The sequence below is a fragment of the Artibeus jamaicensis genome, unplaced genomic scaffold (assembly GCF_021234435.1).
Source record: "Artibeus jamaicensis isolate MK-2021 breed Jamaican fruit bat unplaced genomic scaffold, CSHL_Jam_final scaffold_369, whole genome shotgun sequence".
NCBI classification, from domain to species: domain Eukaryota; kingdom Metazoa; phylum Chordata; class Mammalia; order Chiroptera; family Phyllostomidae; genus Artibeus; species Artibeus jamaicensis.
In genome coordinates, this window is record NW_026522042.1 from 8,934,980 (window position 1) to 8,948,196 (window position 13,217).

At 39.3% G+C, this 13,217-nt stretch overlaps 1 protein-coding gene and 1 long non-coding RNA gene across 2 annotated transcripts in view; one reads left to right on the forward strand and one right to left on the reverse strand.

Moving 5' to 3' along the window:
* The window catches only part of DAB2 (DAB adaptor protein 2), a 166,544-nt gene that overhangs the window by 67,901 nt on the left and 85,426 nt on the right, over positions 1–13,217 (forward strand). The window lies entirely within an intron of this gene.
* On the reverse strand, positions 1,317–6,159 carry LOC128626166 (uncharacterized). Its single transcript, XR_008390095.1, has 3 exons — positions 6,029–6,159; positions 4,894–5,040; positions 1,317–3,587 (listed from the first exon to the last, which is right to left on the reverse strand). It is a non-coding gene; the product is annotated as an uncharacterized LOC128626166 (long non-coding RNA).

Consider the following 13,217-nt stretch of genomic DNA (forward strand, 5'->3'; position numbering starts at 1 on the left):
AGTGACAGGCAGACAAACCTTACTGCTTTTCTTTGGTTACAGGAGGATAAATTTGTATGACTCTGGAAAACAGCTGGGCATCATATGGTAGAGTTGAAGCTTATGATGTAGCACTATGATCCAGCACTTACACTCCTAGAGATATACCTTAATGAAACGCATGATGTGTTCCAGGACACATGAACAAGAATGCTCAGAGCATGCTTATAATAGCCCTAGTCTGGAAACCATGCAAATGTTAATCACCAGCAGCACAAGTTGTCTTTATACACTGGAACACCATAGAGCAAAGCAAAAGAAAAGGCCACAGCTAAGCAACAAGAGGAGTGGAGCACAATATTGATTAAAAGAAGCCAGACACAAATGAAAGTACTCTGGTGTTCTTGGTAAGAAATTCCAAAAGAAGTGAAACTATTAAAAAATCAAAGAAACGAATACCCTGAAAGTCATCACAGTGGAGGAAAGAGAGTGTGGTGATGAGGAAGGAGCAGAGGAAAGGGTTTCTGGGGGGTTATGTTTTGTGTTTTTGATCCAGATGTTCTTCTTCATAACCACTGTATTATACCCTAGATTTGGATTGTTTGTTTTTCTCCAAGTATACATTATACTTCAAAATTTTTTAATTTTAAATTCAAGATAAAAATAGAAAGTAAAAGACTAGTTGGTCAATGTGTGAAAATTGGAATATGTATTGAGAAATCAAACCCTTGGCAATTGAGTGGGTACAGAACACATTCGGGAGTCAAAAACCTGATGTAGGAAAATTCTAAAATAAGGATACTTTCTACTAAAATTAGGAGCATATTTATTTCCCAGAACAGGGCAAACTGTGAGTTAAATATGTTCTTCTTCTTTTTTTACTTCTTTTATAAAAGAATTCATAAATTTAAACTGATGTATGTGCCCTGGCAGTGTGGCTCAGTTGGTTGGGCACTGTCCTGCAAAGCGAAGGGTTGCTGGTTCAATTCCCAGTCAGGGCCCATGCCTAGGTTGAGGGTTTGGTTGCCGGTCGGGGCATGTACAAGAGTCAACTAATCAATGTTTCTCTGTCACATAAATGTTTCTCTCCCTCTTCCTCCCTCCATTGTCATGTCTCTAAAAATAAATAAATAAAATCTTAAAAATATTAACTGGTTATATGTGTAAAAGTATATTGAGGGTAACTAGTTTCCTTGGTTAAAATGGCTTGAACAAGTGACAAATATTAACATAATAATTAACATCTCTAAAAATGTCTGTAAAGCCAGTAATAATGCCAGAGAATTAGTCAAATAGATCTTTGAAAAGCAAAGGATTCACAGTCTTTAATTCCTGCACATGACTCACCCATCTGAATACATATGGACAACCCTGGGTTAGCATTTTTTTTCTTCTGTTTTTCATCAGCAATTGATTATGTTGCACTGTTTATCTAATTCTTCTGAGTTTCTGTTTAATGTGATCTATCTCTACAGAAGGTAGAAATGAATAAGACAGATGTATACATGACTTCAGTTTCTTTCAATAATAATACAACATCCTCAGCCTTCCCTGCATCAGCTTAAATACTCCCAGTTTCTGGCAGGTTCCCTGTAAATTTCAATAGTTGTGGGACTTCTTGTATTTCTCCAATTATTTTTTTGTTCATTTTCTGCCAATCTTTACAACATCTACAACCATAAGGCAGCTGGTTTATTTTATCCTTACATGGATTGCCTATTAAATTTAAAGATGTGAATTACTCAAAAAATACCCAGAGGTCATGCATCACCAAAAATCATGACGTGAGGATAAACGCATCTGCTTGAGCAGACTGCTGGTCACCGGCATATGAAGGCAGTCGTCCGGATGTGTGGTCCACTGGAAAGTCACACCGCACGTGACACAAGCCTCTTTAGTAAAATATGGAGGGGGAAGAAAGAAGAACAAAGACCAACCAAAACTTTGCTTCAGATGTCTGTAATTTTAAATGTTTATATTTCCTAATAATTTATTCCAAAGTTATAACTTTTAATCCTAAATCTAGACTTATAATTACTGTGGTTTTCATTACATTAGGTTTAAACACTTTCTCATTCTACTTTCTCAGTTGCACCCAAAGGTCAGCTTGGCCACTTCGCCATCCAATACTCCTTTGCCCAAGCTTAATAATATATTGCATTCTTATGCATATTTTTCATATTTGAGGACAGGCCATCAGAAAATTATATGTTGCTTCAGACTCATGGAGAGAAGGAAATGCACAAAGATCATTGTCCTTGACGTGGAGTGGACCCTGAGATCTGAAATCACCAGTGTTGAGGTGACAAGATTCCCAGAGCCTTACTGTCTCTATGCCCTTTCCCCAGCCTGTTCCTGAAGTTGGATAAGAGCATCTCTGCCAAGTGGGTGAGGTGCTGGGGCAGAGAGGTGGGGGAGGGGAGGCCTGTGAGGGAGGTCTTTTTCTCCTTTCTTCTCCCACTACTTCTGGAGCAACTTTGGAGGGGGCACTAGTACTACTCCCTGCCAGATAAACAAACCCACACAGAGTCAGCCCCTTTCTTCCAAGGACCCTATTTCTTACACATAGGGACACTTGCATATATGGAAGTGAGAAAAAATGTTTATATTTTATCCAATTATTGACTCCCTAAAACACAGAAGAGAGGTCCCAGTGTCTTTTCAAATGCCTCTGCCAGTGTTCCGCTCATCCAAACCCTGGCCTGGTCTGGTTGAATAATTACTGTGCAGAGTTATTCTTTCACTGTGGTGATGACAAAAAGGTAAATTGTTAACAAAAGACTAGGTGAGTCCATCATTGCTGACCTTCTCTGATATGACTTGGGGCCACTGTGTCATCAAGAGCCTGGTGTGACAGTTACAAATAGGCCTGGAATATCCCCATTCCCTCCCCTGTTCCTGTCTAATCTCTGCAGTTAAGCCCCTGATGTTTCTTGCAGGCCTCAGAGTCCTCTCACTCCCATCTGTCCCCCGGAGGACTTGCTCTATGAACACAAGTTAACCTTGGCTACGGCCACCATGGTGTACTCGGCCCATTGCAGTTGCCTTTTGTGTTGGAGATTTCTCACATGCTAGTCGAAGGAGTTAAGTTTCTTCAGAGAGGTTTCTCTGCTGGTCAGCTAGAAGAGCTGGGAATCCCCAGTGCAGTCACAGGAACATTCTCCCAGGCAGCCTTTCCTGATTAGCTCGCTTGGGCTGGACAGAAGTAAAGGAAGATTTTCTCGTGCATGTGCTGAACCCAGCTGTGGTTCTAGCAGGCGGTTTCTACATTTATGAATTGTGATGTGTTCAGACTAGTCCGAAGAAAGTTTATATATTCTGGAAGATAGAATGAAGGCATGGCAAGAAGAGAGGTCAAGAAGTAAAAGAGCCAGAGGCTCTCTATTTGGGGGCATCAGAAGATAGAAGCTCAATAAAAGTCTAATCCATAAACCCCACCAAGGAGGGGCATCCACGGGGTTGGTTGATGGTGAGGCACACACTTCTGAGGGGTGCCATCTGGCTTCCGAGAGGATGCTCTGAATTCATGGCAGTTCATAAGGCCATGGAAAATGCTTAGTAATCATTTGCAGCTGCAGCTCAGCCACTTCCCTTTACATTCCATGGCCCTGGAAACAAAATGAAAAAATTTTTTATACACGTTTTTTATTTCTGATCGTAGTGTTAGCTATAAATCCATTCCACTGAAGTCTATAAAGTGTAGTTTAGATTTCATTGTTGCCACCTCATGCCGAATCATAAAATTTAAAAAAATAAAATAATATGCAAGGAAGAAACAAATAAAAACAAAAGGAAGGCTCTTTGAAGGAAATTGCCCCTCAGACTCAGTAAACGCTCAGTAATTCAGATCTATCTAGATGAGTGCAAGTTTGGACTGCAGGCTATTAAGTTTCAATATTCAAGTTCTTAGGACATGTAAACATATGTGTGCATGCCTGCCTCGGGGCGTTTATCTTCTAAGGTATGTGGGGGTGCTCGGAGGAACAAATATTACAGCTTCTGACCGTCCAGAGCCCCAGTAAACATCTGGCAATCTGTCAGCCTCAGCACACATAATTATGTCTGTTTATGGGACTAAATAATCTGAGAGTTTCTTGGAGTACTGCAGTCTCAACAAGCTGATGGAGATCCCAAAGGAACCCACTTTTAGGAATGCCAAACTGTAACCGGTGTCTGGTGTATAATAGACAAACCTGTGCACTGAAATCATCTAGGGAGGTTTTCTAAACTCCCAAACCAGGGGCCCACCCTGTCCATTGTCCTCACTTCAGTCTGTAATGGAGCCAGGAAAGGATGCTGGCTTAGAATTCTATTTGGTAATTTTGGATACACACTCCTGTCCAAATATCCTTTTCTGGGGTCTCTTTTGCAGGATTTATTTCTTTAGACAATCTTATTTCCAGAAATATCAATGGTAGATGTCATCTGAGTCCCTGTTTAAGTTAAATGTATACATTTCAAATGACTACAGGTAAATAAAATGATCTTACCATGGGTTAAATTTGCAGCTTTATTTCTGGAACCAAGACATTGCATTTCTCAGATAACCAGAATGATGTCCAGTCAACCCTTCCAGTTTCTCAGGCCAAAAACCTTGGACTCATTCTCAGCCCTTCTCTTTCTCTCACTAACCTCACAGGGAATGTTCAGCCAAGTCTGCTGACTTGTGCTTCAGTAATGATGAGTTCTCACCACCTCCTTGGCTGTAGCCTGCACTGGTCACTATCAGAGCCGCCTCGCTGGGTTCCTGCCTCTGTCCTGATCCCCACTGTCTATTGTCCACACAGCAGAGTGGACAATAAAATTTAACCTGGATCATGCCATCCCTCCAAGTACCCTCACTAGTTAATCCCAGTCAAAGCAAAGTCATCAGAATGGCCTGCAAAACCCAGACACTCCCCCTGTATCTCTTACCAGTCCTGGTCTCCTTGTTCTTCAGTCGGCACTGTGCTCCTGCTGAGGGTCTTTGCCTATGCTGGTCCTTCTGCCTGCAATGCGGGTCCTCCAGATTCCCACTTGGCTGCCTCTCAGACCCTCTTCAAGTCTTGTCTCCAATGTCACCTACTCAGCAAGCACCTTGCCAATCACCACTCCCATTCCAATGAACCCTACTCCCCATCCCACTTTTCTGCTTTAGTTTGCTGTGTAGCATGTGTCACCTACAGCATGATATGTAGTTTAATTATATATTTTTTCCATCCCAGAGGACAGGGGTTTTGGTCTGTTTGGCTCACTTCTCTACACCCAGCATTTAGAACAATGCCTAACTCATTGCAGATGCTCAATAGATATTTGCTCAATGGAAATAAATGAATGAATCAGCCAATAGACAGCATGATTCAGTGATTGGAGGAAGCAGCATGAGTAGGCAATGAACAATTGAGCTGTTTTCTGGGAACTGACTCCATGCACTTCCTTATTCACTTTGCTCTTCTATAAAAATTGACTGATTATTCTTCCCTTTCATCAGCTCACAAGGTTGCATTCAGAACAAATAGTGATTTGTTTTAACACTTTGGAAGAAATGTTCCATCTTATATAAATAGTCAGGAAACAATTATGCAATTTGCTAATTATGTCATTAGCCTCTCCTTTTCTTTCCCTATACTATTTGATTTAGCAAGTTCATAAAATATAGTCAAAAAGGAATAAATGTAAATTTCAGATAAATCCATTTTTACCTTATTCATTTCTTCATAACTAAGAAGAAGAAAGTTCAAAGTATTAACTTAAAGTTGACATGGAGATTATCTATTTAATATTTTCTCTGTTCCCTTAGATAGAGTCATCATATTTTACAAATAAAATATACTGAGAGATTTCAAAAATAATTTTGGGGCAGTTCCTATATATGAAAGACAGCCTAGAATAAGTAATATAATACAAAATATTTGAATTTAATAATATGGCTAATATTTATGAGTATTTTCTAGATACCAGCCATTGTGTGATAGCTTTGAGTACATAATCTTATTTTATTCTCACTTAAATTCTAAGAAGAAGGAATACACTTAAAAAAATTGAGGTTTCAAAAAGTAAAACATCTTACCTAAGTTCATGCAGCCTAGTGGTTGACAGAGCTGTGATGTCGGTCCATTAAAAGTGGCTTATGGTAAGATAAAATATTTCAGATCAGAATAGTTCTAAAAAAAGTGGGTCAGAAGTGTAAAGTATGTCACATTATCCTGAATTTTTAAGCACTGACTGTGCAAATGAAAGTTATTACTATAAAAAATCAGAAGAAGAAGAACTGCCAATCACAGGGTGCCGCTCCCCCGGAAGTGCAGAGCACGTCGTTCACCAGCACACCCACGCAGCAGACGTCCCAGCACAAAACAGAGTGGGGTGTCGGCGTCTGTCTGTCTAACTGGGTCAGTGAGACGTGCAAACTGGATGACTCAGCTCTCAGAGTGATTTACTTTTTAATTTGAATGATTCAACTTATCTGTCTCCAGAGATCAATGAACTCAAGCTGGGCTGCAGTGCCGCCTCCTGACTTCCTGTCTGGACCATAACTTATCTCCAAGTAGAGGCAGTTTGTCAACTCAGGCCATCACGAGATGTCTTTTGTAGTTCTGTCATTTGAAATTAAATGCTGATTTGGAAAGGGAAGAAGGTAAAGAGAAAGAGAGAAGACAATTGAGGCACACACATGTGGTGGTGGTGGTAGTGGTGGTAGTGGTGGTGGTGGAAGTTTCCCTGGCAACTGATTACAGGTCAAGACTGGGAGTGTGTCTTGGGGGACTGTGCGATATGGGGGAATCCTAGTTTCTCCCATTTGATTATTTTCCAACAAGGTGGCATGGAGTCTTATGGTCTTAAAAATATTTTACAACCAATGTTGTAATATCCTTGACTCCATGCCTCCATGCCATGCCTTGACTCCTTGACTCCATGCCATAAGACTCCATGCCGCCACAAAATCAAAACATGCGCCACAAAATATCCTTGTTACCTTTATTAAGTCTAAAGTCTTTGCTTTCTACCCTGACTGGCATGGCTCAGTGGATTGAGCACCAGCCTGTGAACCAAAGTGTCGCCAGTTGGATTTGTAGTCGGGGCACATGCCTGGGTTGCAGGCCAGGTCCCCAGCAGGGGGTGCACAAGAGGCAACCACACATCAATGTTTCTCTCCCTCTCTCTTTCTCCCTTCCCTCTGTCTAAAAATAAATATAGATAGTCTTCAAAAATAATAATAGAGTCTTTGCTTTCTTTCTCTTTACAAATACTTTATGTGACCATATTCTGAATATTATAAAATTATTTGCTGACATAACTGGAAAAGTTTTTCTTTTTATTTAATTTTTTTCTCCTTAGAATTTCTCAGTTATTCATTCGTGTCCCAGTAGAACTCTCAAGTCAAAAGATAGAAAACAGAGATTGTGAGTCAATGTAAGTTCATGAACGAAAAATGAGGAATCTCAGTGAATCTAAGAGAAGAAGGTCCTTGAAAAATCAAGGACGTGTCAGGAAACTAAGGAGTAGTAATGACAAATGGCTCATGTGCCACTGGATAAAGGCCTGCATGCTATCTTTGAGCTATGAAGTGAACAGTATGATGTCTGACACAAGGAGGGCTGTCTAACTGTAATGTATACCCAGAGGCTTTGACCTTGAATCAAAACTTTTACCTCTTTCAGTGTGTACATAATTATGCCTAACCATTAGCCAAGAAAAATAAAGTACGTAGAAAGTCCTCATATTTCTTAAACATTGACACTAGAGAAACAAATAATCTTAGAATTAACTGGAATGAGAATATTTGATGTCTTTATTATAAACAAAATACAGCCTCCATTTGGGGGAAAGCAAATGTTCTAATTAACGTTATTGAAAAAAACTACCAGCTCTGAAAAAATCCAATACATCTATAGGAACTCTCTTTGTAACCAAGGCTAAAGTGTGCAGTGGTCAAGTCTTCAGTTTTAAATGTTCCTTCTGAGTTCTGCTTGAGAATGTAATAAGGTGGAAGCAAGTGCACGGAGGGTGGAGTCAAAGCAGAGGCCAGAGATTTGCCTACTAATGAGCAGTTCATGGACACAGCCAGAGATTCTAGAGCTACTCAGATCACAGCCTCTGGTGCCAGACTACCCAGGTTCAAGATCAAGTTCTCCCACCTGCTAGCTGTGCTACCCTCACAGAAATTAATTATTTAACATTTAAACCATTCCTGTTTTCTCTTCTAGAAAATGGAGATAAAAACGAATTCTTCCCCATGGGTTTTCATAAGGATCAAAAATTAACATATATAAAGTACTTGGGACAGTGCCTTGCACAAGAGAAATGCCATATTTTTATTGTTAGAGATAAATAAATAGAATGGAAGCTGGAGATGTTGCTATTGCCTATAAGTCACTCCTGTGACATGAGGTGACATGAGCCAAGGTGGTAAATCAGAGTGATGTGTGGCATAGGATAGATGATGAGTAAATATATGTTGAGTGAATATTTTAATAAGTGAGAGTACTGACTGTAGACCAAGAAGATCCAAAGCAAATGTGCATTTGTCTGTGAATGGCCCAGAGGCTAAGGCAGACTAAGGTGACCAAGACTGGGTTTGAGTGTCGCATGTGCCCCTGGAGTGAAGCAGATAACTCGAAGGAACAGTGCTGAGTTTGTTGCCAAAAAATAAAGAAAAAAAAAGAAAAATACAAAGTAGTAACCCTAATCACTCACTGTTATGAAGATTTGTGCTTTGATTTAGGTAATTATCTTTCTACTCTAGTTTTAGCAATTTGATGCATTTAAAAGTCTTGAAAATAGCACAATATGACTTTGCAATTCACTGGATAATTTTGGTACAATAACAAATAAGGAAATATGACTAATCTGCCCCAGTCTTATCTTTTTCCTGTAGCAATAAACCAGCTATTTTGGGATGGTGGAATACCATCTTCCCTTCGTCTACCCTCCCTTTCTGAAAACATTAGTAAAGGTTTTGTTTGCCAGAAGAAGTCTATTCTCACTACTTCATTCACAACATGTGTTCTACAGGCTTCTGACAACAACAATTCCCTCTTGTACTCACAAATAGTCATGTCCAAGAACTCTTACCAAAAAGGTTTTCCAGTGTAATGGTTAATATTGTCTCAAAATTTCCATCTAGTCATTGCCATTGTCTGGACAAAGCAAGTAAAAAGCATGTAAAAAGAATGTCATAACCATCCAAAGACAGTTCACACTGTGCATTGGATTATATTGTATCTTGGTCCACTGGCCAGTGATGTTTGCAGGCGTTACACCATTCAGGTTATCAATATGAGTTCTAATGAGTTAAACAGGCCCTCAAGGTCTCAGATATAATATAGAAAATGCAAATACTTTAAGGGCAAATTAAATTGCAAATTAAATTTTAATACAGATTTAATTGGGATGCAGAATCTCAATAGTCTACAGGGCAATGTAGCAAATTTCAGTCAAATATATCAGAAAGGGCCTGGTTTGGAGCTAGCAGAATGACTCCAGGCAAGGATTATAGCTGGGCTTCTAGAAGTCTTCTGCTTTCTTTTCTCTAAGGACAACTGAGGCATCCCTGCTTAGTCTTTGTGCTTCTGGCCAGGTTTTTCAGTTCAGGGGACCTTCCATCTGTTCCACAGAGGCCTCATCACCGTCTCCATCCTTGGACAGATATACTATCCTACAAAAACATAGGGAATTTGCAAGAAAAATTAGTACGTTTGGGGGAATAGGGCCTAAGTGTCACAGACTCCCCCTTTGTTGCTTGTTATAACCAAGAAACATCCTAAGAAAGGTCAACAATCATGGAAATGAAATTAATTTTAATGTTAAAAGTTAGTGTATGCTTTATAGTAGTTTGGGATTTTTGATCAAGGGAAGAAATAATGACATATAAATTTTTTTTAACTGAAAGTCACTATTTCAAAAGTCAAATGAATACAGGCCAGAAAGTCTCCAAATGAAAAATTTGGGGTCTGATTAAAATCAGTGATTCACCATCCTGGCTATGTATGAATAGGATTGACTAGAGTGCTTATAACAAATTTACAGTTCAGATAAGTTCAAACAGAATCTCTGGGAGAGAAACTCCCAACACCAGTGTTGTTAAAAGCTCCCCAAGCGATTCAGTGTGCTGCCCAAATGGAAAAATGCGGGCGGTTGTCCTGGTTGTTTGGTCCCCTTGACCAAATGTTCCTGAACAGGGCTGTTTAAATGCTGTTGCAAATGAATTCCTACACACAGAGGGATTGAATCAGAGATTTTAGTGGTGGGAGTGGTGGAGGAGGGGGTTGGTGGTGGAGATGATGCAATTATAAAGAGCAGAAATCTATATTTTAAGGTCACCTTGTGGGAATTCACCTCATTTGACCATCGGCACTCCTAGGAACTGCTACATATTTCATGTCTAGTTTGCTAAAATGGGTCATTTACTAAGTCATACTAGTTTGTTCAGACTGTTTTCATTCTTATTGTGAGTTTATCTTGACTTGACTATTGCAAAACATTTCGAGTTTATCTTCCATGATGGCTTTTCTCTGTCAAATTTGAAGGATAATGAGACTGCTTTGGTAAATCTGTGAGTTAGGAGTCCCTTGCTGGATATGCCATATTATTGTGAACAGAAAGAATACAAAGACAGAGTTTTTTTTTTTTAAACTGAGCTCTTTTACATGGAATTTTCAAGCTCTAAAATAATTAATCTCCCCAACATTTCAGTCTTTCTCTATGAACTAACTCTTCTGAAGTTTTCTAATTAGCAAACATTTAAGACCACTTTTCTCTTCCAAAAAAAACTTCAGTGTATCACTCGCTGACACCATGCCTGGAGCAGAAGTTCTACGTCCTGATTTCTAAATGCGTTTATTTCCATTGTCCAGCAATATTTCATTCTTTGTGGTTTTGCAAGCCTCTTGATTCACTCCCACCCTGTGATGAAAACAGTAGAGAGATATCCTTTCTGCATTTTTCTCTAGTCCTGAGAATAACCGCACTTCCTTTTCCCTGGGGACATTTATCATCTGGGCAGAAATGTCCGCTTCCCACTCACCCCTGACTTTCCCTGCCTGGAGCTCTCGGATTTTAAGTTCTGGGATTTGGGGGGTAGACCCACGCTGCTTGTTTTGTTCAGAGATGTCAATCAACCTACCAATACTCGAAGCAGAAAACCTGCAAGTGCCGGGAGGGTAGTACTTTAGAAACACATTATATTAAGTACCTTGGACTAGACCTCAGCCTTGTAGAGCAGTAACAACAGACCTTTGTGGCAGACAGTTGTTAAGCCAGAAACTCAAAAAAAAAACTGGGCCTCTTAACCCAGGAACAAACTGTTATTTACCCCTGAAAAGTGCACAACTTTTCTAGTCCTGTATATTCAAAATTTTTATAGAAGAGTGAACCTAAATTAGTGATGAAATCTGCCTACATCGACCCAAAACACTTCAAAATTGCTTAATGTTATACTTCACAACCATAGTTAATGTAGTTTCCTTATAGAAACAAGAAATGTACATAAGTGGAACTTTTCAGAGAAAAATGAAGCTTAAAGTGAATAAGGTCAAAGAGAAGAAGCCACAGAATACTGACAATCTTCCAGGAATTCTGTTTGTACTCATCGAGAGAAGATATACAAAAATGAGGAAGTGATTCAAGGAAGCATTTCATCTTTTCTTAAAAATATATCATCTTTATTATATTTTTTCCACTGCCATTTCGTCCCTCCCCCCAGCAACCACCACCCTGCTGCCCACGTCCAGGAGCCCTTTTTCTTTTTGAAAACATTGCATCTTAAAAGCATTCATTTCATAGTGTACCCACCTCAGGGCAACACACAACGATTCGAAAGGGGAATACTGAAGAGCTTTCAAAATCGAGTTGTCTTTCTTAAGACTATTAAAACATTAGTCTTTATGGGAAGATATGGCAGACACCATAAAAAGTGAAATAAAAACACAATGTTGTCTAGGCTATACACTTGAAACTAGCACAAAATAATATTGAATGTAAACAGTAATTGAAAAAGAATGCTTAAAAAAGAGGCAGAACTTCAGGTTACTGAATGAGGAAATCATTTCCGTGTGCCAGCAGGATAAAATATTTGTTTCAGAACATCTTCAGAGGAAGCGTTGTTCTTTTGACAGAATAAGGAAAGGAAGAGAACATTAGGCCAAATAGTGATTATATATACAACTGATTATAAATAAGAAAAATAATATTTCTTCAGATCTTAATTGAAAGTTGTTTGTGTTTACTTTTACAATGAATATCCAAATATATTAAATGCTATTGATTTGCTTTTGCTACAAAAAAAAAATCCCACAGTTTCACAATGCAATAGATTCTAAGGAATTGTAGAAACAAAGAGCCAAAACTATAAGGATTCCAGACTCTGTGGTAGGCAGGGCCTTGAATATGTGGGGTGCAGCTGGGGCTTCAAAGATAGGTTAGCATTTCAAAATAAGAAACTAACTATACCATGAAAAATAATTAAATGATCGTAACTATCACAATCTCACACTCACTTAAAATAAAGAATGCTGAAGAGCGTGTTTATCCCCATGTAGCTGTTTTGAATTACTCTGTCTTCATACAGCCCACATAGGCTGGTTCTGAAAGCTCCCTCACATTCCCTGCACATCTGAGAGTCTTGGATCCCATCAGCACCACCGTCCAGCCTGGTCTTGGTACATGATATGGACCATGAGCACCCAGCCTGCCTCCAACACAACTCACCAAGCTAGATCCCAAACAATGGGAAAAATTAAATCTGTTCCCGAAGGAAAACATCTTACCAATAATGAAGGTAATTGAAAAAAGATATACATATATACATATATATGTATGCATGTGTGTGTGTGTATAGCAAATTTCAAAATAATTGCATAAAACAGAATTCCAAAACGGTTTCAGGCTGGGTCATCCCCACTAAAATAAACCCATCCCCTTACTCCAAGTATGTGATGGGAACACACTTGGATCAGTGACCACTGACAATTTTTTAAATCCAAGCCCTTTGTTCTTTACCTTATGTAAATGATGTGATCTCAAGGCCCCAAATTTTCCCACTGATTTGGATTTGGGGGAGATGACACAATCATTGCTTCTTGTTTACGTTGATGAGCCCACATTGTGGAGACAGAGCCTCATGGTGAAATGGGCCTAAGAGCCTTGGAGTCAGACTAACTATTTGAACCCAGGATCTCTGCCACCTAGGAGCTGTGTCGGCTTATAAACATTACTTAACCCATCCAAGCCTCAAACACCTATCTGATCATAGGAATAAT